Source organism: Convolutriloba macropyga, unplaced genomic scaffold, assembly GCF_964194025.1.
Source record: "Convolutriloba macropyga unplaced genomic scaffold, txConMacr16.3 SCAFFOLD_498, whole genome shotgun sequence".
Lineage (NCBI taxonomy): Eukaryota > Metazoa > Xenacoelomorpha > Acoela > Convolutidae > Convolutriloba > Convolutriloba macropyga.
In genome coordinates, this window is record NW_027450427.1 from 50001 (window position 1) to 76150 (window position 26150).

General features: G+C 44.7%; 1 non-coding gene and 1 pseudogene across 1 annotated transcript in view; both read right to left on the reverse strand.

The window, feature by feature from the left end:
• LOC142355878 (large subunit ribosomal RNA) overlaps window positions 1-746 on the reverse strand; it is a 3522-nt gene extending 2776 nt beyond the window's left edge. Inside the window, exon 1 of the ribosomal RNA XR_012761316.1 lies at window positions 1-746. This exon is cut by the window's left edge and continues 2776 nt beyond it. This is a non-coding gene — a ribosomal RNA (large subunit ribosomal RNA).
• A 1683-nt stretch (window positions 747-2429) lies between these two features.
• On the reverse strand, window positions 2430-2581 carry LOC142355879 (5.8S ribosomal RNA; annotated as a pseudogene).
• Window positions 2582-26150: the final 23569 nt, after the last annotated feature.

The window sequence follows — 26150 nt, forward strand, 5'->3', positions numbered from 1 at the left end:
TCACCACACAAAGTAGTGCAATTCATAAAAATTACACTGTTCACTTTCATTTCGCGTGTGCGCTTTCAATGAGCGACAACACTTGCAAGCAACTCACACTCCTTGGTCCGTGTTTCAAGACGGGCTGTAGAGAGCATTGAATAGGAAGTTGAGGTCAGACAGGCAATCAAGATCAATTTATCTCATTTTGTTTAGAATCAACAAGAAGAATTCCGAGGAAAACTTCTGCTCGATTCATTAACAAGATTTGCCAAAAGACGACAACTACACTACTCGGTAGCCGAGAATATAATATCAAGGCATTGAGTATGGTAACGCTCACTCCAGTTCCCCTTCAACAGTTTCACGTACTTTTCACTCTCTCTTCAGAGTGCTTTTCAACTTTCCCTCACGGTACTTGTTTACTATCGGTCTCGCTTTATAATTAGCTTTTGGAGAGACATATCTCCAGCTTCGAGTTGCACTTTCAAACAACTCTACTCATAGGAATGAGCCATTATGACTGGTATCGAAAATGACCTTTACAGGATTTTCACCTTCTTTGATGCTACTTTCCAGTAGACATCAGGACAAATTCACCAGTCTAGCATCAAACCATACCGGACACCGAGAAATGTTGCCATTTCTCTTCCCGATGAGCTTTTCCCTGTTCATTCGCCATTACTAAGGGATTCTCAGTTGATTTCTTTTCCTCCCCTTACTGATATGCTTAAGTTAAGGGGGTTCTCTCGCCCAATTCAGGTTATGTAGTTGATTGTCTCTTAATTGGTTCACTGACCAATATGAGACAGAAACCGATTCAGCAGTTTTGTTCGCTACTACTATCAAACACAGGTCGAAGTTTCCATTCAGTCATTAATTCCAACTTTCAAATGTTGTTGTTTCAGCTTTCGCTTACTAGAAGCAACATAATACTCGCTGCAATACAGACCTCGGGAAACCCTCACCGTGAATAAGGTTCACTCACATATTTCACTACATTTTGCGTGGGATTGGAGATGAGGCTACTCGTTCTTGCTCAGTACTAGGCTGAAAATTAACGAAACTTCGTTACAAACGTTCACATGTTGATGTTTCCGCTTTCGCGTACTCGAAACAACATAATACTAGTCTTTGTAATTTAGTTTCATAATTTCAACTGTTCTCATGCAGAATTTTTGCTCATTCTTATCCCAAATTTTGACCTGGCTACTAGTTACACTCCTTGTACTTATTGCAAAATGACCACAAATTTCAACAGCTTTCACATGTTGCTGTTTCGGCTTTCGCTTACTACAGTCAACATAATACTCGTTGCAAAATAAGTGCTCGGCATCTGCAATTTTCCAAAGACGAAGTTTCGCCAGTTCAATTTTCGCTCGCCAATTATGGCTACTAATTCACACGGTACTGAGCTCAACAACATTAAATTTGTTCAGCAAGACTTTCACATGTTGATGTTTTGGCTTTCGCCTACTAGAAGCAACATAATACTCGTCTTGTTAGCTCATTCAATGAGAATAGCTTTTCCCGTTGAGAATTTTTGCCTTCAATTGGCGTTGTAGTGAGTTTGGCTACTCAGATCACCAAATACTTGTGACAATTCGAACCAGAAATGTTTTCAATTTTCACATGCTGATGTTTCGGATTCAACCTACTAGAAGCAGCATAATACTTGTATTCAACAATTTCTGTATCAAATCCCAGTTTTCTCTGGTGCATCTTTGCCAAACTATTCCAAACTGCCTGAGTCTGAATACCAATTACAGGTACTAGTAAATGCACGTTACTAAGGACTATATAGTTCTAGGTTACTGTACACAACGACGTTCACATGTTGATGTTTCAGCTGCCGCTTACTAGAAACAACATAATACTTATCGTGCATACCTTTCCATAACTTGTCCTTTTCAGATGCATTAGTTTCCCTTTGTCTTGGCTTCTACAGTCAGACTGGCTACTAGTAACAGCACAGTACTAATCACATATCGTTCTACAGTTTGCAGACAACTTTCACATGTTGATGTTTCAGCTTTCGCCTACTAGAAACAACATAATACTCGCTGTATACATTTGTAGTTCTCTATGTAACTTTCATGTGAAGAAGTTTCGCCAGTCTTTTTGACTGTCTCAAATCTGAGTCATGCTTAGGCTACTAGTTGCTTCATAGTACTTATCGCCTCGAGATCATTGAACAAAACTTGATTTTCACATGTTGCTGTTTCAGCTTCCGCTTACTAGAAACAACATAATGCTAGTCTCATTAAGTTCCGTCTCTTTGCAATTTTCTTATGAAGAAAATTCGCCATCACAATGACTCCAGCAGTTCTTGATCAAGGAATGCAATCATTGATCAGAATGCTATTATTTGAATCGGTTCTGCTTTAAGTGTTCCAATTTTATTGGAAGCACCAACAATAGAACATCAATGTGTTCAATCGAGAGTTATATAACCCTGAATCGGACGCAGTCAACAGCCGAAGCCGAGACCGCCTTTTGCGTTAGAGAGGTCGGTAAACAAATCTTGCGATTCATACCGAATTAACACATATAGCTGTGCTCCTCTTCGTAAAGCGAGCCAAGTGATCCCCTGTTGAAGGATGTATTTGGACCAATCTAGTAGCATTTGGTTTCCAACAAGCTCTCCCAAGTTAGCTTACTTATTGGGCTTTTCAACCAATTCGGTTGGCTACAAGCATCATCAAAGTACTAGCCACAGTTTGATCGCAAAATTCTACGACTTTCACATGTTGATGTTTCGGCTTGCGCTTAGCCTACTATAAGCAACATAATACTAGTCATATCATAGAGCGTGATCAGCTTGTGACGTTCTCATGATGAAGTTTCACCAACAGTGTCTCACTTCGAGCTTAAATCCAGCTACTAGTAACTACACAGTACTGACTGCAACGATAACTTTTATCTATACCTTTCACATGCTGCGCTTTCGGCCAGGGCCTACTAACGTCAACATTATACTCGATATAAACTTTTGTTCATGATGCAGCTTCCCCATGCAGAAGTTTCGCCTTCAAATGCTCTCTTGGCCATATGACGTAAGAAAAGGTTACTAGTAACATCACAGTACTAGCCACAGTTTGATTGCAAAATTCTACGACTTTCACATGTTGATGTTTCGGCTTGCGCTTAGCCTACTAGAAGCAACATAATACTAGTCATATCATAGAGCGTGATCAGCTTGTGACGTTCTCATGATGAAGTTTCACCAACAGTGTCTCATTTCGAGCTTAAATCCAGCTACTAGTAACTACACAGTACTGACTGCAACGCTAACTTTTATCTATACCTTTCACATGCTGCGCTTTCGGCCAGGGCCTACTAACGTCAACATAATACTCGATATAAACTTTTGTTCATGATGCAGCTTCCCCATGCAGAAGTTTCGCCTTCAAATGCTCTCTTGGCCATATGACGTAACACAAGGTTACTAGTAACATCACAGTACTAGCCACAATTTGATCGCAAAATTCTACGACTTTCACATGTTGATGTTTCGGCTTGCGCTTAGCCTACTAGAAGCAACATAATACTAGTCATATCATGGAGCGTGATCAGCTTGTGACGTTCTCATGATGAAGTTTCACCAACAGTGTCTCATTTCGAGCTTAAATCCAGCTACTAGTAACTACACAGTACTGACTGCAACGATAACTTTTATCTATACCTTTCACATGCTGCGCTTTCGGCCAGGGCCTACTAATGTCAACATAATACTCGATATAAACTTTTGTTCATGATGCAGCTTCCCCATGCAGAAGTTTCGCCTTCAAATGCTCTCTTGGCCATATGACGTAACACAAGGTTACTAGTAACATCACAGTACTAGCCACAATTTGATCGCAAAATTCTACGACTTTCACATGTTGATGTTTCGGCTTGCGCTTAGCCTACTAGAAGCAACATAATACTAGTCATATCATAGAGCTTGATCAGCTTGTGACATTCTCATGATGAAGTTTCACCAACAGTGTCTCATTTTGAGCTTAAATCCAGCTACTAGTAACTACACAGTACTGACTGCAACAATAACTTTTATCTATACCTTTCACATGCTGCGTTTTCGGCCAAGGCCTACTAACGTCAACATAATACTCGATATAAAATTTTGATCATGATGCAGCTTTCCCATGCAGAAGTTTCGCCTTCAAATGCTCTCTTGGCCATATGACGGAACACCAGGTTACTAGTAACATCACAGTACTAGCCACAGTTTGATTGCAAAATTCTACGACTTTCACATGTTGATGTTTCGGCTTGCGCTTAGCCTACTAGAAGCAACATAATACTAGTCATATCATAGAGCGTGATCAGCTTGTGACGTTCTCATGATGAAGTTTCACCAATAGTGTTTCATTCGAATTGGTTCTGCTTTAAGCTCTCCAATTGTTTTGGATGAACCAGTTTTGCCCTTCGAAGCCACTTTTGTGAGCTTTTGTGGGTCTTTACCAAGAGGATATACCTCAAGGCCTCTTTCAATTCCTTTAAGTTCTTTCAACTCCTTTACAGTTTCTAGGTTCACATAGCTGCAAACCTTATTTCTAGTTTTAAGTCTGGCCAACTTGGGGAGAGTTGGTGCAGACCGTGACCAATTCTAGTAGGATGCCACAACAAGAATGTGATCAACTTAGCTTGTCGATGAACCTGCCCCACATTCAAACAACTCTATCGCCTTTTCCTCGTATAGTTATATGCGAGGGCCTCTCATAGAGAGCGCTGTTAGCAACCTTTTCCACATAGACGATAAAGTTGTGAGTGTTTTGCACATGGCTGTTGTCATCACCACGTGACGAGTCAACTCAGCTTGACTCTCTACACTCCGACAAGCTTTGCACATACGCCTTTAGTTCAGTATGTGTCTTTAATCTGACTCCGGTGCCTCAAGCCGGAAAAATTGTCAGATTATGATCATTATCGGTTAGTCATCCCGATGCAAGATCGTATCGTACTGTCTTTGTCTACCTCCAGATTCCGAAGAACAGGAGGAGACTCTCCCAGACCTACATATCTGGGAGAATGTTCAGAGGGCGAGAAGCTGTGGATTACTCTCCCCTAAGAACTGACTAAACTTTACCCTCGTCCAAGGTAAGTTTATTTTAGCTAGCCTTCTATGTAAAGGATCTGAGGCTAAGCTGTGTTTTTTCGAGCCTTTGGCTCGGAGCAAGTTCAGTGGGCGCCCCGAGTAGCTCAACTCTTTCCCACTGAACAGCGCAACGCTCTGTCACTCGCTGGGATTTTTGCGTGTCGGTTCTAACCACGCGACTTGTGGACCTTTTTAGGCCTTTCTCATTCACAAGTCTATAGCTGGGCTTCTATAACCCAGCTTCTGAGATCTAGATAGCTGCAGTTCTGCTAGGCTGCTTTTGCTAACTAGTCTCCCTTTAAGCAGTCCCTTGCCATGACTGCTGAACTATGTATCCACACAAGTAGTTTTTGAGCTCGATACATAATTCGAGATTGGTTGCCAAGCAATCTCTAGCGACAGAGCGTCATGCGCACTACAGACATGGCCTCTACCAGCAGCCATGCCCGAAGGAATCAATCACTGATCCTTCCGCAGGTTCCCCTACGGAAACCTTGTTACGACTTTTACTTCCTCTAGACAATTAAGCTCGATCCGCTTCATCCCGTTGCCGGAGACCGAAGTCCCAACAGTAGGAATTTGCAATTCTTGCTTAACTATCCAATCAGTAGTAGCGACGGGCGGTGTGTACAAAGGGCAGGGTCGTAATCCCTATGAGTTGTTGACTCATAAGTACCAGGAATTCCTGGTTCACGTCTGCAAGTTACAACAGACGATCCCCTTGAAGCGCTGTACTTTTCTCTGATTGCCCAGTCCATTTCGGACCAAGGGCTGAGTACTCAATCTAAAAGTACACAGTGTAGCGCGCGTGCAGTCCAGAACATCTAAGGGCATCACAGACCTGTTATAGCCTCACTTCATCTGCGGTATTTAATTCCGCATAGTTCCTCTAAGAAGTGTTTGAATTCACATATAGTGAATTTCATTATTTAGATGGAGAAGATCTCGTTCGTTATCGGAATTAACCAGACAGATCACTCCACTAACTAAGAACGGCCATGCACCACCGCCCATATAATCATGAAAGATATTCAATCTGTCAATCCTTAAGATGTCTGGACCGGGTGAGTTTTCCCGTGTTGAGTCAAATTAAGCCGCAGGCTCCACTCCTGGTGGTGCCCTTCCGTCAATTCCTTTAAGTTTCGATTTTGCAACCATACTTCCCCCGGAACCAATAAACTTTGGTTTCCCGGTTAATCTCTTGCCAAGTCAAGATCGACTTTGACAAATTGTAGGTTGGTATAGTTTATGGTCAGAATTACGAGGGTATCTAATCCTCTTCAATACTCTGACTTTCGTTCTTGATTAATGAAAACATTCTTGGCAAATGCTTTCGCAGTAGTTTGTCTTGCCACGATCCAAGAATTTCACCTCTAACGTAGCAATACAAATGCCCCCGTCTGTTCCTTTCAATCATTACCGCACTCAGCCAACCGGCATCAATCGAGTAGCGGGTCATTCTCCATTATTCCATGCTTTATTATTCGATCCCAAAGGATGCTTTGAACACTCTAATTTTCTCAGGGTGAAAACACCGTTTCCACAGTTCGTCACATTTAAGTGCAAACTATTTCTTCGATGCGAAGGATGAGCGGAACGAGTCAACAGATTTAACTGAAGACCATGTTGCCGTTCTACTCAAACAGATCCAACTATGAGCTTTTTAAACGCAGCAACTATTGCATACGCTTGTAGAGGCTGGTATTACCGCGGCTGCTGGCACCAGACTTGCCCTCTACTCGTTCATCAATGGAGCTTTTAAGTCCATTCCATTCTGATTACAAACCATAAAGGTTCATATCATTATTTCTAGTCACTACCTCCTCGTGCGGAGAGTGGGTAATTTGCGTGCCTGCTGCCTTCCTTGGATGTGGTAGCCGTTTCTAAGGCTCCCTCTCCGGAATCGAACCCTGATTCCCCGTTACCCGTCACAACCATGGTAGTCCGTTACACTACCATCATAGGTTGATAGGTCAGAAATTCGGAAGTTCCGTCCCCAAGCCGAAGCTATCTGGGATCTTTCAGTTACTAGGACTCATCACGGGATGTGTCTGTACTTAGCAAATCACCCGGTGTAGTCTTGTAAAAGTCTCCGACAGTGTCGGACAATCAGCATGCATTAGCTGCAGGGTTACCGCAGTTATTCATTTAGCTTGCAAATCAACTAATAGATAGTAACTGATTTAATGAGCCATTCGCGGTTCCACTTTTTCAAGCTTCGCTTGCACATGCATGGCTTAGTCTTTCAGACAAGCATATGGCAACTGACAGGATCAATCAGTTTAATTGTACTTTGAACAATCTTTCGATTTGTTCGAATTTAGAAAGACATAGCCTTGCGGCCTCGTCAATCTTGCTTTGAGCTTTTTAAATCACGAAGAGTTTCAATGCATGCTTTGGCATGGCTACTAGTTACTACACAGTACTCTACACACTTAGAGTTACCCACGATTACACATTTCACATGCTGATGTTTCGGCTCGCGCGTACTAGAAACAGCATAATACTATGTGTACTGGTAGATAGCGCTCTGTGAGCATTTCCCATGAGCAGGTTTTGCCCTCCAAATCTCTGTTCTACTGTTACCAATACCGGCTAACAACTGTATCATACTAGGGAGAATTGACTCATGATTTAAAAACCAGATGTTCACATGTCGATGTTTCGGCTCTCGCCTACTAGAAACAACATAATACTAGTCTGTTAAAAATCTCAATCACGCCGCCTCTTCAGATACAGAAGTTTTACCTTTTATTGGTTAGAGAACAGCTTTCCAGCTGTCGACATGGTTACTAGTAACAACACCGTACTCAACACAAAAACTTTTCAACTTCACAACTTTCACATGCTGATGTTTCTGCTTTCGCATACTAGAAACAGCATAATACTTATTGTTTTGTCAAGTAATTTGTGTGTCTTTCCCATGTGAAGTTTCACCGGTCAACAATGTTTCCCTGACCAATTACGGCTACTAGTAGCTGTATAATACTAGGGAAAATGATTGAGGATTTAATATCAGATTTTCACATGTTGATGTTTCGGCTTTCGCCTACTAGAAACAACATAATACTAGTCTGCTAAGAAATCTCGCTCAAATTGCCTTTTCACATACAGAAGTTTCACCTTCTATTGGTTAGAGAACAGTTCTCAGCTGTCGACATGGTTACTAGTAACAACATCGTACTCAACACAAAAATTCTTCAACTTCACAACTTTCACATGCTGATGTTTCTGCTTTCGCGTACTAGAAACAGCATAATACTTATTGCTTTGTCAAGAAGTGTGTGTGTCTTTCCCATGCGAAAGTTTCACCGGTCAGCAATAATTGCCGTGTCCAATTAAGGTTACTCATAGCTGTATAATACTAGGGAAAATGATTGAGGATTTAATATCAGATTTTCACATGTTGATGTTTCGGCTTTCGCCTACTAGAAACAACATAATACTAGTCTGCTAATAAATCTCGCTCAAATTGCCTTTTCACATACAGAAGTTTCACCTCTTCTTGGTCACTGTACAGATGATGCTGTCTGTTCTTTATTTGGTTCTGCTTATTATAAGGAGGGGCATCACTCCTTCCTCCTTGGTTTGCATGCATTAAGCCTGCTTTGTGAAAAGCGTATCTTTCTAGCTTTTCTTCGCCTTACTCGAGTAGGACGATACAATCCAGACATTAGTCAGTCTTGGTGTAAAGTCACTGAGTATTATTCGGTTCTGCTTTATTCAGCAATATGCTGTATAATTGTTGTAATTTGCGAACATATTTGTTCTCAGTTCCGAACTACTAGCGACGACAGATTACCAGCGGTCATGAGCCATCAAGGTAGTTCTTTGGTGCATCAAGTAGAGAGGTGCCATCAAACAACACTTCCCTAATAATGCTACACACATAGAATTTGCTACAGTGCAGCTTTTTACTTTGCAAAATTTGCGCACAAATTTTGCATAGAATAAATGTTTTATCAAGATTTTTAGATCCCCTCCCTTGAGAGAACGTTACTCCTTTAAGTGAACACCCCGCGGCGTCCTGTTGTTATTGCTTATAACCATTTCGCAAGCCGGAGGCATAATGCACTACGCAAGCCGCTACTTTGGCACAGAGGCACCTAGTTTTACACCCGGGACTTCAGGTGGCCCAGTTTTACACCCAGTACAGCGGTGCCAGTTGGTAACCCGGTGGATCCTCGGAGACCAGACATGATCATAGATCAAACCCGATGTATGCTACTCCTGAACGTATAGTATCTCCACTGTGCAATGAAATTATCGTTCGTTTCGGGCCTTCCTATACGTTCAGCAGACAATCGCTAGGAATTCACCTCGTGACCCGTGGTGACCACACTGGATTTCAAGTTTATTGATTTGGACAGACCTGTCATTTATTTTGCTTTTCAGCTTCAGTTCTGCTCGATCTAGCTTGCCTAAGGCTTGATCTCGCTTTGCTCACCCCTGTAGGAGCCTCTACTAGTACCACTCGGAGTAATGGGGAATCCACCAGACCTAATCGATGAATGCCATCAAACAACAAACATCATACCCGGCTTCATCAGGCATATTTTATTACTTCCGAGAGGTACTTTAGTATCAGATCTTTCTCCATGCCTCTTATGAGGACCCGTCAGACCTTTCGGTTTATCGTTTAGCTTCAGTCCTGCTCGATCTAGCTTTCCCAAGGCTCGATCTAGCTCTATTCGCCCCACTAGAGGGCTCTCTAAGACCCCTCGGTCTTAGTGTTAGCTCCGGTACTGCTCGGTCGTGCTTGCTGAAGGCCCGACCCAGCTTTAGTTAGATTCTCGTACTTTCTCTTGGCCTCTCTAGGAGGACCAGACAGACCTCTCGGTCTATCGTTTAGCTTCAGTCCTGCTCGATCTAGCTTGCCCAAGGCTTGATCAAGCTCTATTCGCCCCGCTAGAGGGCTCTCTAAGACCCCTCGGTCTTAGTGTTATCTTCTGTAATGCCTAACCAAGCTTACTACAGGCCTTGGTCAGGTCTTTATCGGTCACCGATTAGTAACAGACCAATCATAGGGCCTTCCACCCTATCCGGGTTGAGGTCTTTAGTCCAGCCATATTTTGACAAGACACCTCTCCCTAATAATGCCCCACACATAGAATTACTGTCCATGCAGTATTTAACTTGTGTTTTTTTCTAAAATTTGATTTTCACTTTTTGGAGGTTCATTTGCTCCTCTGACACTCTTTCAGCTTCAATCTTACTCGATCTAGCTTTCCCAAGGCTCGATCTAGCTCTATTCGCCCCACTAGAGGGCTCTCTAAGACACTTCGGTCTTAGTGTTAGCTCCGGTCTTGCTCAATCGTGCTTGCTGAAGGCGCGATCAAGCTTTAGTTAGCTTCTCGTACTTCCTCTTGGCCTCTCTAGGAGGACCAGACAGACCTCTCGGTCTATCGTTTAGCTTCAGTCCTGCTCGATCTAGCTTTCCCAAGGCTCGATCTAGCTCTATTCGCCCTGCTAGAGGGCTCTCTAAGACCCCTCGGTCTTAGTGTTAGCTCCGGTACAGCTCGGTCGTGCTTGCTGAAGGCCCGATCAAGCTTTAGTTAGATTCTCGTACTTTCTCTTGGCCTCTCTAGGAGGACCAGACAGACCTCTCGGTCTATCGTTTAGCTTCAGTCCTGCTTGATCTAGCTTTCCCAAGGCTCGATCTAGCTCTATTCGCCCTGCTAGAGGGCTCTCTAAGACCCCTCGGTCTTAGTGTTAGCTCCGGTACAGCTCGGTCGTGCTTGCTGAAGGCCCGATCAAGCTTTAGTTAGCTTCTCGTACTTTCTCTTGGCCTCTCTAGGAGGACCAGACAGACCTCTCGGTCTATCGTTTAGCTTCAGTCCTGCTCGATCTAGCTTTCCCAAGGCTCGATCTAGATCTATTCGCCCTGCTAGAGGGCTCTCTAAGACCCCTCGGTCTTAGTGTTAGCTCCGGTACAGCTCGGTCGTGCTTGCTGAAGGCCTGATCAAGCTTTAGTTAGCTTCTCGTACTTTCTCTTGGCCTCTCTAGGAGGACCAGACAGACCTTTCGGTCTCTTGCTTAGCTTCAGTCCTGCTCGATCTAGCTTTCCCAAGGCTCGATCTAGCTCTATTCGCCCCGCTAGAGGGCTCTCTAAGACCCCTCGGTCTTAGTGTTAACTCCTGTAATGCCTAACCAAGCTTACTACAGGCCTTGGTCAGGTCTTTATCGGTCACCGATTAGTAACAGACCGATCATGGGGCCTTCCACCCTATCCGGGTTGAGGTCTTTAGTCCAGCCATATTTTGACAAGACACCTCCCCCTAATAATGCCCCACACATAGAAATACTGTCCATGCAGTATTTAACTTGTGTTTTTTCTAAAATTTGATTTTCACTTTTTGGAGGTTCATTTGCTCCTCTGACACTCTTTCAGCTTCAATCTTACTCGATCTAGCTTTCCCAAGGCTCGATCTAGCTCTATTCGCCCCACCAGAGGGCTCTCTAAGACACTTCGGTCTTAGTGTTAGCTCCGGTCTTGCTCAATCGTGCTTGCTGAAGGCGCGATCAAGCTTTAGTTAGCTTCTCGTACTTTCTCTTGGCCTCTCTAGGAGGACCAGACAGACCTCTCGGTCTATCGTTTAGCTTCAGTCCTGCTCGATCTAGCTTTCCCAAGGCTCGATCTAGCTCTATTCGCCCCGCTAGAGGGCTCTCTAAGACCCCTCGGTCTTAGTGTTAGCTCCGGTACAGCTCGGTCGTGCTTGCTGAAGGCCCGATCAAGCTTTAGTTGGCTTCTCGTACTTTCTCTTGGCCTCTCTAGGAGGACCAGACAGACCTCTCGGTCTCTTGCTTAGCTTCAGTCCTGCTCGATCTAGCTTGCCCAAGGCTTGATCAAGCTCTATTCGCCCCGCTAGAGGGCTCTCTAAGACCCCTCGGTCTTAGTGTTAGCTCCGGTACAGCTCGGTCGTGCTTGCTGAAGGCCCGATCAAGCTTTAGTTAGCTTCTCGTTTTTTCTCTTGGCCTCTCTAGGAGGACCAGACAGACCTCTCGGTCTATCGTTTAGCTTCAGTCCTGCTCGATCTAGCTTTCCCAAGGCTCGATCTAGCTCTATTCGCCCCGCTAGAGGGCTCTCTAAGACCCCTCGGTCTTAGTGTTAGCTCCGGTACAGCTCGGTCGTGCTTGCTGAAGGCCCGATCAAGCTTTAGTTGGCTTCTCGTACTTTCTCTTGGCCTCTCTAGGAGGACCAGACAGACCTCTCGGTCTATCCTTTAGCTTCAGTCCTGCTCGATCTAGCTTTCCCAAGGCTCGATCTAGCTCTATTCGCCCCGCTAGAGGGCTCTCTAAGACCCCTCGGTCTTAGTGTTATCTCCTGTAATGCCTAACCAAGCTTACTACAGGCCTTGGTCAGGTCTTTATCGGTCACCGATTAGTAACAGACCGATCATAGGGCCTTCCACCCTATCTGGGTTGAGGTCTTTAGTCCAGCCATATTTTGACAAGACACCTCCCCCTAATAATGCCCCACACATAGAATTACTGTTTATGCAGCTTTTCACTTGTGAAATTTTTAATTTTCGCAATTATTATAGAATAAGTGTTTGCGCAGCTTTTCATAGGTCGAGCTCTAGCTAGCTAGCTCAAGCTAGCTAGCTAGCTCAAGCTCAAGCTATCTAGCTCAAGCTCAAGCCAGCTAGCTCAAGCTCAAGCTAGCTAGCTAGCTCAAGCTCAAGCTAGCTAGCTAGCTCAAGCTCAAGCTAGCTAGCTCAAGCTCAAGCTAGCTAGCTCAAGCTCAAGCTAGCTAGCTAGCTCAAGCTCAAGCTCAAGCTAGCTAGCTCAAGCTCAAGCTCAAGCTAGCTAGCTAGCTCAAGCTCAAGCTAGCTAGCTAGCTCAAGCTCAAGCTAGCTAGCTAGCTCAAGCTCAAGCTAGCTAGCTCAAGCTCAAGCTCAAGCTCAAGCTAGCTAGCTAGCTCAAGCTAGCTAGCTAGCTCAAGCTCAAGCTAGCTAGCTAGCTCAAGTTCAAGCTAGCTAGCTAGCTCAAGCTCAAGCTAGCTAGCTAGCTCAAGCTCAAGCTAGCTAGCTCAAGCTCAAGCTAGCTAGCTCAAGCTCAAGCTAGCTAGCTAGCTCAAGCTCAAGCTCAAGCTAGCTAGCTCAAGCTCAAGCTCAAGCTAGCTAGCTAGCTCAAGCTCAAGCTAGCTAGCTAGCTCAAGCTCAAGCTCAAGCTAGCTAGCTAGCTCAAGTTCAAGCTAGCTAGCTAGCTCAAGCTCAAGCTAGCTAGCTCAAGCTCAAGCTAGCTAGCTCAAGCTCAAGCCAGCTAGCTCAAGCTCAAGCTCAAGCTAGCTAGCTAGCTCAAGCACAAGCTAGCTAGCTAGCTCAATCTCAAGCTAGCTAGCTCAAGCTCAAGCTAGCTAGCTCAAGCTCAAGCTAGCTAGCTAGCTCAAGCTCAAGCTCAAGCTAGCTAGCTCAAGCTCAAGCTCAAGCTAGCTAGCTAGCTCAAGCTCAAGCTAGCTAGCTAGCTCAAGCTCAAGCTCAAGCTAGCTAGCTCAAGCTCAAGCTCAAGCTAGCTAGCTAGCTCAAGCTCAAGCTGGCTAGCTAGCTCAAGCTCAAGCTAGCTAGCTAGCTCAAGCTCAAGCTAGCTAGCTCAAGCTCAAGCTCAAGCTCAAGCTAGCTAGCTAGCTCAAGCTAGCTAGCTAGCTCAAGCTCAAGCTAGCTAGCTAGCTCAAGTTCAAGCTAGCTAGCTAGCTCAAGCTCAAGCTAGCTAGCTAGCTCAAGCTCAAGCTAGCTAGCTCAAGCTCAAGCTAGCTAGCTCAAGCTCAAGCTAGCTAGCTAGCTCAAGCTCAAGCTCAAGCTAGCTAGCTCAAGCTCAAGCTCAAGCTAGCTAGCTAGCTCAAGCTCAAGCTAGCTAGCTAGCTCAAGCTCAAGCTAGCTAGCTAGCTCAAGTTCAAGCTAGCTAGCTAGCTCAAGCTCAAGCTAGCTAGCTCAAGCTCAAGCTAGCTAGCTCAAACTCAAGCTAGCTAGCTAGCTCAAGTTCAAGCTAGCTAGCTAGCTCAAGCTCAAGCTAGCTAGCTAGCTCAAGCTCAAGCTAGCTAGCTCAAGCTCAAGCTAGCTAGCTCAAGCTCCAGCTAGCTAGCTAGCTCAAGCTCAAGCTCAAGCTAGCTAGCTCAAGCTCAAGCTCAAGCTAGCTAGCTAGCTCAAGCTCAAGCTAGCTAGCTAGCTCAAGCTCAAGCTAGCTAGCTAGCTCAAGTTCAAGCTAGCTAGCTAGCTCAAGCTCAAGCTAGCTAGCTCAAGCTCAAGCTAGCTAGCTCAAGCTCAAGCCAGCTAGCTCAAGCTCAAGCTCAAGCTAGCTAGCTAGCTCAAGCACAAGCTTGCTAGCTAGCTCAAGCTCAAGCTAGCTAGCTCAAGCTCAAGCTAGCTAGCTCAAGCTCAAGCTAGCTAGCTCAAGCTCAAGCTCAAGCTAGCTAACTAGCTCAAGCACAAGCTTGCTAGCTAGCTCAAGCTCAAGCTAGCTAGCTCAAGCTCAAGCTAGCTAGCTCAAGCTCAAGCTAGCTAGCTAGCTCAAGCTCAAGCTCAAGCTAGCTAGCTCAAGCTCAAGCTCAAGCTAGCTAGCTAGCTCAAGCTCAAGCTAGCTAGCTAGCTCAAGCTCAAGCTAGCTAGCTAGCTCAAGCTCAAGCTAGCTAGCTCAAGCTCAAGCTCAAGCTAGCTAGCTAGCTCAAGCTAGCTAGCTAGCTCAAGCTCAAGCTAGCTAGCTAGCTCAAGTTCAAGCTAGCTAGCTAGCTCAAGCTCAAGCTAGCTAGCTAGCTCAAGCTCAAGCTAGCTAGCTCAAGCTCAAGCTAGCTAGCTCAAGCTCAAGCTAGCTAGCTAGCTCAAGCTCAAGCTCAAGCTAGCTAGCTCAAGCTCAAGCTCAAGCTAGCTAGCTAGCTCAAGCTCAAGCTAGCTAGCTAGCTCAAGCTCAAGCTAGCTAGCTAGCTCAAGTTCAAGCTAGCTAGCTAGCTCAAGCTCAAGCTAGCTAGCTCAAGCTCAAGCTAGCTAGCTCAAGCTCAAGCCAGCTAGCTCAAGCTCAAGCTCAAGCTAGCTAGCTAGCTCAAGCACAAGCTAGCTAGCTAGCTCAAGCTCAAGCTAGCTAGCTCAAGCTCAAGCTAGCTAGCTCAAGCTCAAGCTAGCTAGCTAGCTCAAGCTCAAGCTCAAGCTAGCTAGCTCAAGCTCAAGCTCAAGCTAGCTAGCTAGCTCAAGCTCAAGCTAGCTAGCTAGCTCAAGCTCAAGCTCAAGCTAGCTAGCTCAAGCTCAAGCTCAAGCTAGCTAGCTAGCTCAAGCTCAAGCTAGCTAGCTAGCTCAAGCTCAAGCTAGCTAGCTAGCTCAAGCTCAAGCTAGCTAGCTCAAGCTCAAGCTCAAGCTCAAGCTAGCTAGCTAGCTCAAGCTAGCTAGCTAGCTCAAGCTCAAGCTAGCTAGCTAGCTCAAGTTCAAGCTAGCTAGCTAGCTCAAGCTCAAGCTAGCTAGCTAGCTCAAGCTCAAGCTAGCTAGCTCAAGCTCAAGCTAGCTAGCTCAAGCTCAAGCTAGCTAGCTAGCTCAAGCTCAAGCTCAAGCTAGCTAGCTCAAGCTCAAGCTCAAGCTAGCTAGCTAGCTCAAGCTCAAGCTAGCTAGCTAGCTCAAGCTCAAGCTAGCTAGCTAGCTCAAGTTCAAGCTAGCTAGCTAGCTCAAGCTCAAGCTAGCTAGCTCAAGCTCAAGCTAGCTAGCTCAAACTCAAGCTAGCTAGCTAGCTCAAGTTCAAGCTAGCTAGCTAGCTCAAGCTCAAGCTAGCTAGCTAGCTCAAGCTCAAGCTAGCTAGCTCAAGCTCAAGCTAGCTAGCTCAAGCTCAAGCTAGCTAGCTAGCTCAAGCTCAAGCTCAAGCTAGCTAGCTCAAGCTCAAGCTCAAGCTAGCTAGCTAGCTCAAGCTCAAGCTAGCTAGCTAGCTCAAGCTCAAGCTAGCTAGCTAGCTCAAGTTCAAGCTAGCTAGCTAGCTCAAGCTCAAGCTAGCTAGCTCAAGCTCAAGCTAGCTAGCTCAAGCTCAAGCCAGCTAGCTCAAGCTCAAGCTCAAGCTAGCTAGCTAGCTCAAGCACAAGCTTGCTAGCTAGCTCAAGCTCAAGCTAGCTAGCTCAAGCTCAAGCTAGCTAGCTCAAGCTCAAGCTAGCTAGCTCAAGCTCAAGCTCAAGCTAGCTAGCTAGCTCAAGCACAAGCTTGCTAGCTAGCTCAAGCTCAAGCTAGCTAGCTCAAGCTCAAGCTAGCTAGCTCAAGCTCAAGCTAGCTAGCTAGCTCAAGCTCAAGCTCAAGCTAGCTAGCTCAAGCTCAAGCTCAAGCTAGCTAGCTAGCTCAAGCTCAAGCTAGCTAGCTAGCTCAAGCTCAAGCTAGCTAGCTAGCTCAAGCTCAAGCTAGCTAGCTCAAGCTCAAGCTCAAGCTAGCTAGCTAGCTCAAGCTAGCTAGCTAGCTCAAGCTCAAGCTAGCTAGCTAGCTCAAGTTCAAGCTAGCTAGCTAGCTCAAGCTCAAGCTAGCTAGCTAGCTCAAGCTCAAGCTATCTAGCTCAAGCTCAAGCTAGCTAGCTCAAGCTCAAGCTAGCTAGCTAGCTCAAGCTCAAGCTCAAGCTAGCTAGCTCAAGCTCAAGCTCAAGCTAGCTAGCTAGCTCAAGCTCAAGCTAGCTAGCTAGCTCAAGCTCAAGCTAGCTAGCTAGCTCAAGTTCAAGCTAGCTAGCTAGCTCAAGCTCAAGCTAGCTAGCTCAAGCTCAAGCTAGCTAGCTCAAGCTCAAGCCAGCTAGCTCAAGCTCAAGCTCAAGCTAGCTAGCTAGCTCAAGCTCAAGCTCAAGCTCAAGCTAGCTAGCTAGCTCAAGTTCAAGCTAGCTAGCTAGCTCAAGCTCAAGCTAGCTAGCTCAAGCTCAAGCTAGCTAGCTCAAGCTCAAGCCAGCTAGCTCAAGCTCAAGCTCAAGCTAGCTAGCTAGCTCAAGCTCAAGCTAGCTAGCTCAAGCTCAAGCTAGCTAGCTAGCTAGCTCAAGCTCAAGCTCAAGCTAGCTAGCTCAAGCTCAAGCTCAAGCTAGCTAGCTCAAGCTCAAGCTCAAGCTAGCTAGCTCAAGCTCAAGCTCAAGCTAGCTAGCTCAAGCCCAAGCTCAAGCTAGCTAGCTAGCTCAAGCTCAAGCTAGCTAGCTCAAGCTCAAGCTCAAGCTCAAGCTAGCTAGCTAGCTAGCTCAAGCTCAAGCTCAAGCTAGCTAGCTAGCTCAAGCTCAAGCTAGCTAGCTCAAGCTCAAGCTAGCTAGCTAGCTCAAGTTCAAGCTAGCTAGCTAGCTCAAGCTCAAGCTAGCTAGCTAGCTCAAGCTCAAGCTAGCTAGCTCAAGCTCAAGCTAGCTAGCTCAAGCTCAAGCTAGCTAGCTAGCTCAAGCTCAAGCTCAAGCTAGCTAGCTCAAGCTCAAGCTCAAGCTAGCTAGCTAGCTCAAGCTCAAGCTAGCTAGCTAGCTCAAGCTCAAGCTAGCTAGCTAGCTCAAGTTCAAGCTAGCTAGCTAGCTCAAGCTCAAGCTAGCTAGCTCAAGCTCAAGCTAGCTAGCTCAAACTCAAGCTAGCTAGCTAGCTCAAGTTCAAGCTAGCTAGCTAGCTCAAGCTCAAGCTAGCTAGCTAGCTCAAGCTCAAGCTAGCTAGCTCAAGCTCAAGCTAGCTAGCTCAAGCTCAAGCTAGCTAGCTAGCTCAAGCTCAAGCTCAAGCTAGCTAGCTCAAGCTCAAGCTCAAGCTAGCTAGCTAGCTCAAGCTCAAGCTAGCTAGCTAGCTCAAGCTCAAGCTAGCTAGCTAGCTCAAGTTCAAGCTAGCTAGCTAGGTCAAGCTCAAGCTAGCTAGCTCAAGCTCAAGCTAGCTAGCTCAAGCTCAAGCCAGCTAGCTCAAGCTCAAGCTCAAGCTAGCTAGCTAGCTCAAGCACAAGCTTGCTAGCTAGCTCAAGCTCAAGCTAGCTAGCTCAAGCTCAAGCTAGCTAGCTCAAGCTCAAGCTAGCTAGCTCAAGCTCAAGCTCAAGCTAGCTAGCTAGCTCAAGCACAAGCTTGCTAGCTAGCTCAAGCTCAAGCTAGCTAGCTCAAGCTCAAGCTAGCTAGCTCAAGCTCAAGCTAGCTAGCTAGCTCAAGCTCAAGCTCAAGCTAGCTAGCTCAAGCTCAAGCTCAAGCTAGCTAGCTAGCTCAAGCTCAAGCTAGCTAGCTAGCTCAAGCTCAAGCTAGCTAGCTAGCTCAAGCTCAAGCTAGCTAGCTCAAGCTCAAGCTCAAGCTAGCTAGCTAGCTCAAGCTAGCTAGCTAGCTCAAGCTCAAGCTAGCTAGCTAGCTCAAGTTCAAGCTAGCTAGCTAGCTCAAGCTCAAGCTAGCTAGCTAGCTCAAGCTCAAGCTAGCTAGCTCAAGCTCAAGCTAGCTAGCTCAAGCTCAAGCTAGCTAGCTAGCTCAAGCTCAAGCTCAAGCTAGCTAGCTCAAGCTCAAGCTCAAGCTAGCTAGCTAGCTCAAGCTCAAGCTAGCTAGCTAGCTCAAGCTCAAGCTAGCTAGCTAGCTCAAGTTCAAGCTAGCTAGCTAGCTCAAGCTCAAGCTAGCTAGCTCAAGCTCAAGCTAGCTAGCTCAAGCTCAAGCCAGCTAGCTCAAGCTCAAGCTCAAGCTAGCTAGCTAGCTCAAGCTCAAGCTCAAGCTAGCTAGCTAGCTCAAGTTCAAGCTAGCTAGCTAGCTCAAGCTCAAGCTAGCTAGCTCAAGCTCAAGCTAGCTAGCTCAAGCTCAAGCCAGCTAGCTCAAGCTCAATCTCAAGCTAGCTAGCTAGCTCAAGCTCAAGCTAGCTAGCTCAAGCTCAAGCTAGCTAGCTAGCTAGCTCAAGCTCAAGCTCAAGCTAGCTAGCTCAAGCTCAAGCTCAAGCTAGCTAGCTCAAGCTCAAGCTCAAGCTAGCTAGCTCAAGCTCAAGCTCAAGCTAGCTAGCTCAAGCTCAAGCTCAAGCTAGCTAGCTAGCTCAAGCTCAAGCTAGCTAGCTCAAGCTCAAGCTCAAGCTCAAGCTAGCTAGCTAGCTAGCTCAAGCTCAAGCTCAAGCTAGCTAGCTAGCTCAAGCTCAAGCTAGCTAGCTCAAGCTCAAGCCAGCTAGCTCAAGCTCAAGCTCAAGCTAGCTAGCTAGCTCAAGCTCAAGCTAGCTAGCTCAAGCTCAAGCCAGCTAGCTCAAGCTCAAGCTCAAGCTCAAGCTAGCTAGCTAGCTCAAGCTCAAGCTAGATAGCTAGCTCAAGCTAGCTAGCTAGCTCAAGCTCAAGCTCAAGCTAGCTAGCTAGCTAGCTCAAGCTCAAGCTAGCTAGCTCAAGCTCAAGCCAGCTAGCTCAAGCTCAAGCTCAAGCTAGCTAGCTAGCTCAAGCTCAAGCTAGCTAGCTCAAGCTCAAGCTCAAGCGAGCTAGCTAGCTCAAGCTCAAGCTAGCTAGCTAGCTCAAGCTCAAGCTAGCTAACTCAAGCTAACTCAGCTAGCTCAAGCTAACTCAAGCTAGCTAAAGCTAACTCAAGCTAACTCAAGCTAACTCAAGCTAACTCAAGCTAGCTAAAGCTAACTCAAGCTAACTCAAGCTAACCCGAGCTAACTCAAGCTAGCTCAAGCTAACCCAAGCTAGCTAAAGCTAACTCAAGCTAACTCAAGCTAATTCAAGCTAACTCAAGCTAACTCAAGCTAACTCAAGCTAACTCAAGCTAGTTCAAGCTAACTCAAGCTAGCTAAAGCTAACTCAAGCTAACTCAAGCTAACTCAAGCTAGCTCAAGCTAACTCAAGCTAGTTCAAGCTAACTCAAGCTAGCTAAAGCTAACTCAAGCTAACTCAAGCTAACTCAAGCTAGCTCAAGCTAACTCAAGCTAACTCAAGCTAACTCAAGCTAACCCGAGCTAACTCAAGCTAACTCAAGGTAGCTAAAGCTAGTTCAAGCTAGCTCAAGCTAGCTAAAGCTAAGACAAGCTAACTCAAGCTAACTCAAGCTAACTCAAGCTAACTCAAGCTAGTTCAAGCTAACTCAAGCTAGCTAAAGCTAACTCAAGCTAACTCAAGCTAACTCAAGCTAGCTCAAGCTAACTCAAGCTAGTTCAAGCTAACTCAAGCTAGCTAAAGCTAACTCAAGCTAACTCAAGCTAACTCAAGCTAGCTCAAGCTAACTCAAGCTAGTTCAAGCTAACTCAAGCTAGCTAAAGCTAACTCAAGCTAACTCAAGCTAACTCAAGCTAACTCAAGCTAGCTAAAGCTAACTCAAGCTAACTCAAGCTAACCCGAGCTAACTCAAGCTAGCTCAAGCTAACCCAAGCTAGCTAAAGCTAACTCAAGCTAACTCAAGCTAATTCAAGCTAACTCAAGCTAACTCAAGCTAACTCAAGCTAGCTAAAGCTAACTCAAGCTAACTCAAGCTAACTCAAGCTAACCCGAGCTAACTCAAGCTAACTCAAGGTAGCTAAAGCTAGTTCAAGCTAACTCAAGCTAGCTAAAGCTAAGACAAGCTAACTCAAGCTAACTCAAGCTAACTCAAGCTAACTCAAGCTAACTCAAGCTAGTTCAAGCTAACTCAAGCTAACTCAAGCTAACTCAAGCTAGCTAAAGCTAACTCAAGCTAACTCAAGCTAACTCAAGCTAACCCGAGCTAACTCAAGCTAACTCAAGGTAGCTAAAGCTAGTTCAAGCTAGCTCAAGCTAGCTAAAGCTAAGACAAGCTAACTCAAGCTAACTCAAGCTAACTCAAGCTAGTTCAAGCTAACTCAAGCTAGCTAAAGCTAACTCAAGCTAACTCAAGCTAACTCAAGCTAGCTCAAGCTAACTCAAGCTAGTTCAAGCTAACTCAAGCTAGCTAAAGCTAACTCAAGCTAACTCAAGCTAACTCAAGCTAACTCAAGCTAGCTAAAGCTAACTCAAGCTAACTCAAGCTAACCCGAGCTAACTCAAGCTAGCTCAAGCTAACCCAAGCTAGCTAAAGCTAACTCAAGCTAACTCAAGCTAATTCAAGCTAACTCAAGCTAACTCAAGCTAACTCAAGCTAACTCAAGCTAGCTAAAGCTAACTCAAGCTAACTCAAGCTAACTCAAGCTAACCCGAGCTAACTCAAGCTAACTCAAGGTAGCTAAAGCTAGTTCAAGCTAACTCAAGCTAGCTAAAGCTAAGACAAGCTAACTCAAGCTAACTCAAGCTAACTCAAGCTAACTCAAGCTAACTCAAGCTAGTTCAAGCTAACTCAAGCTAACTCAAGCTAACTCAAGCTAGCTAAAGCTAACTCAAGCTAACTCAAGCTAACTCAAGCTAACCCGAGCTAACTCAAGCTAACTCAAGGTAGCTAAAGCTAGTTCAAGCTAACTCAAGCTAGCTAAAGCTAAGACAAGCTAACTCAAGCTAACTCAAGCTAACTCAAGCTAACTCAAGCTAACTCAAGCTAGTTCAAGCTAACTCAAGCTAGCTAAAGCTAACTCAAGCTAACTCAAGCTAACTCAAGCTAGCTCAAGCTAACTCAAGCTAGTTCAAGCTAACTCAAGCTAGCTAAAGCTAACTCAAGCTAACTCAAGCTAACTCAAGCTAACTCAAGCTAGCTAAAGCTAACTCAAGCTAACTCAAGCTAACCCGAGCTAACTCAAGCTAGCTCAAGCTAACCCAAGCTAGCTAAAGCTAACTCAAGCTAACTCAAGCTAATTCAAGCTAACTCAAGCTAACTCAAGCTAACTCAAGCTAACTCAAGCTAGCTAAAGCTAACTCAAGCTAACTCAAGCTAACTCAAGCTAACCCGAGCTAACTCAAGCTAACTCAAGGTAGCTAAAGCTAGTTCAAGCTAACTCAAGCTAGCTAAAGCTAAGACAAGCTAACTCAAGCTAACTCAAGCTAACTCAAGCTAACTCAAGCTAACTCAAGCTAACTCAAGCTAGCTAAAGCTAACTCAAGCTAACTCAAGCTAACTCAAGCTAACCCGAGCTAACTCAAGCTAACTCAAGGTAGCTAAAGCTAGTTCAAGCTAACTCAAGCTAGCTAAAGCTAAGACAAGCTAACTCAAGCTAACTCAAGCTAACTCAAGCTAACTCAAGCTAACTAAAGCTAGTTCAAGCTAACTCAAGCTAGCTAAAGCTAACTCAAGCTAACTCAAGCTAACTCAAGCTAGCTCAAGCTAACTCAAGCTAGTTCAAGCTAACTCAAGCTAGCTAAAGCTAACTCAAGCTAACTCAAGCTAACTCAAGCTAACTCAAGCTAGCTAAAGCTAACTCAAGCTAACTCAAGCTAACCCGAGCTAACTCAAGCTAGCTCAAGCTAACCCAAGCTAGCTAAAGCTAACTCAAGCTAACTCAAGCTAATTCAAGCTAACTCAAGCTAACTCAAGCTAACTCAAGCTAACTCAAGCTAGCTAAAGCTAACTCAAGCTAACTCAAGCTAACTCAAGCTAACCCGAGCTAACTCAAGCTAACTCAAGGTAGCTAAAGCTAGTTCAAGCTAACTCAAGCTAGCTAAAGCTAAGACAAGCTAACTCAAGCTAACTCAAGCTAACTCAAGCTAACTCAAGCTAACTCAAGCTAACTCAAGCTAGTTCAAGCTAACTCAAGCTAACTCAAGCTAACTCAAGCTAGCTAAAGCTAACTCAAGCTAACTCAAGCTAACTCAAGCTAACCCGAGCTAACTCAAGCTAACTCAAGGTAGCTAAAGCTAGTTCAAGCTAGCTCAAGCTAGCTAAAGCTAAGACAAGCTAACTCAAGTTAACTCAAGCTAACTCAAGCTAACTCAAGCTAGTTCAAGCTAACTCAAGCTAGCTAAAGCTAACTCAAGCTAACTCAAGCTAACTCAAGCTAGCTCAAGCTAACTCAAGCTAGTTCAAGCTAACTCAAGCTAGCTAAAGCTAACTCAAGCTAACTCAAGCTAACTCAAGCTAGCTCAAGCTAACTCAAGCTAACTCAAGCTAACTCAAGCTAACCCGAGCTAACTCAAGCTAACTCAAGGTAGCTAAAGCTAGTTCAAGCTAGCTCAAGCTAGCTAAAGCTAAGACAAGCTAACTCAAGCTAACTCAAGCTAACTCAAGCTAACTCAAGCTAGTTCAAGCTAACTCAAGCTAGCTAAAGCTAACTCAAGCTAACTCAAGCTAACTCAAGCTAGCTCAAGCTAACTCAAGCTAGTTCAAGCTAACTCAAGCTAGCTAAAGCTAACTCAAGCTAACTCAAGCTAACTCAAGCTAGCTCAAGCTAACTCAAGCTAGTTCAAGCTAACTCAAGCTAGCTAAAGCTAACTCAAGCTAACTCAAGCTAACTCAAGCTAACTCAAGCTAGCTAAAGCTAACTCAAGCTAACTCAAGCTAACCCGAGCTAACTCAAGCTAGCTCAAGCTAACCCAAGCTAGCTAAAGCTAACTCAAGCTAACTCAAGCTAATTCAAGCTAACTCAAGCTAACTCAAGCTAACTCAAGCTAACTCAAGCTAGCTAAAGCTAACTCAAGCTAACTCAAGCTAACTCAAGCTAACCCGAGCTAACTCAAGCTAACTCAAGGTAGCTAAAGCTAGTTCAAGCTAACTCAAGCTAGCTAAAGCTAAGACAAGCTAACTCAAGCTAACTCAAGCTAACTCAAGCTAACTCAAGCTAACTCAAGCTAGTTCAAGCTAACTCAAGCTAACTCAAGCTAACTCAAGCTAGCTAAAGCTAACTCAAGCTAACTCAAGCTAACTCAAGCTAACCCGAGCTAACTCAAGCTAGCTCAAGCTAACCCAAGCTAGCTAAAGCTAACTCAAGCTAACTCAAGCTAATTCAAGCTAACTCAAGCTAACTCAAGCTAACTCAAGCTAACTCAAGCTAGCTAAAGCTAACTCAAGCTAACTCAAGCTAACTCAAGCTAACCCGAGCTAACTCAAGCTAACTCAAGGTAGCTAAAGCTAGTTCAAGCTAACTCAAGCTAGCTAAAGCTAAGACAAGCTAACTCAAGCTAACTCAAGCTAACTCAAGCTAACTCAAGCTAACTCAAGCTAACTCAAGCTAGTTCAAGCTAACTCAAGCTAACTCAAGCTAACTCAAGCTAGCTAAAGCTAACTCAAGCTAACTCAAGCTAACTCAAGCTAACCCGAGCTAACTCAAGCTAACTCAAGGTAGCTAAAGCTAGTTCAAGCTAGCTCAAGCTAGCTAAAGCTAAGACAAGCTAACTCAAGCTAACTCAAGCTAACTCAAGCTAACTCAAGCTAGTTCAAGCTAACTCAAGCTAGCTAAAGCTAACTCAAGCTAACTCAAGCTAACTCAAGCTAGCTCAAGCTAACTCAAGCTAGTTCAAGCTAACTCAAGCTAGCTAAAGCTAACTCAAGCTAACTCAAGCTAACTCAAGCTAGCTCAAGCTAACTCAAGCTAACTCAAGCTAACTCAAGCTAACCCGAGCTAACTCAAGCTAACTCAAGGTAGCTAAAGCTAGTTCAAGCTAGCTCAAGCTAGCTAAAGCTAAGACAAGCTAACTCAAGCTAACTCAAGCTAACTCAAGCTAACTCAAGCTAGTTCAAGCTAACTCAAGCTAGCTAAAGCTAACTCAAGCTAACTCAAGCTAACTCAAGCTAGCTCAAGCTAACTCAAGCTAGTTCAAGCTAACTCAAGCTAGCTAAAGCTAACTCAAGCTAACTCAAGCTAACTCAAGCTAGCTCAAGCTAACTCAAGCTAGTTCAAGCTAACTCAAGCTAGCTAAAGCTAACTCAAGCTAACTCAAGCTAACTCAAGCTAACTCAAGCTAGCTAAAGCTAACTCAAGCTAACTCAAGCTAACCCGAGCTAACTCAAGCTAGCTCAAGCTAACCCAAGCTAGCTAAAGCTAACTCAAGCTAACTCAAGCTAATTCAAGCTAACTCAAGCTAACTCAAGCTAACTCAAGCTAACTCAAGCTAGCTAAAGCTAACTCAAGCTAACTCAAGCTAACTCAAGCTAACCCGAGCTAACTCAAGCTAACTCAAGGTAGCTAAAGCTAGTTCAAGCTAACTCAAGCTAGCTAAAGCTAAGACAAGCTAACTCAAGCTAACTCAAGCTAACTCAAGCTAACTCAAGCTAACTCAAGCTAGTTCAAGCTAACTCAAGCTAACTCAAGCTAACTCAAGCTAGCTAAAGCTAACTCAAGCTAACTCAAGCTAACTCAAGCTAACCCGAGCTAACTCAAGCTAACTCAAGGTAGCTAAAGCTAGTTCAAGCTAGCTCAAGCTAGCTAAAGCTAAGACAAGCTAACTCAAGCTAACTCAAGCTAACTCAAGCTAGTTCAAGCTAACTCAAGCTAGCTAAAGCTAACTCAAGCTAACTCAAGCTAACTCAAGCTAGCTCAAGCTAACTCAAGCTAGTTCAAGCTAACTCAAGCTAGCTAAAGCTAACTCAAGCTAACTCAAGCTAACTCAAGCTAACTCAAGCTAGCTAAAGCTAACTCAAGCTAACTCAAGCTAACCCGAGCTAACTCAAGCTAGCTCAAGCTAACCCAAGCTAGCTAAAGCTAACTCAAGCTAACTCAAGCTAATTCAAGCTAACTCAAGCTAACTCAAGCTAACTCAAGCTAACTCAAGCTAGCTAAAGCTAACTCAAGCTAACTCAAGCTAACTCAAGCTAACCCGAGCTAACTCAAGCTAACTCAAGGTAGCTAAAGCTAGTTCAAGCTAACTCAAGCTAGCTAAAGCTAAGACAAGCTAACTCAAGCTAACTCAAGCTAACTCAAGCTAACTCAAGCTAACTCAAGCTAACTCAAGCTAGTTCAAGCTAACTCAAGCTAACTCAAGCTAACTCAAGCTAGCTAAAGCTAACTCAAGCTAACTCAAGCTAACTCAAGCTAACCCGAGCTAACTCAAGCTAACTCAAGGTAGCTAAAGCTAGTTCAAGCTAACTCAAGCTAGCTAAAGCTAAGACAAGCTAACTCAAGCTAACTCAAGCTAACTCAAGCTAACTCAAGCTAACTAAAGCTAGTTCAAGCTAACTCAAGCTAGCTAAAGCTAACTCAAGCTAACTCAAGCTAACTCAAGCTAGCTCAAGCTAACTCAAGCTAGTTCAAGCTAACTCAAGCTAGCTAAAGCTAACTCAAGCTAACTCAAGCTAACTCAAGCTAACTCAAGCTAGCTAAAGCTAACTCAAGCTAACTCAAGCTAACCCGAGCTAACTCAAGCTAGCTCAAGCTAACCCAAGCTAGCTAAAGCTAACTCAAGCT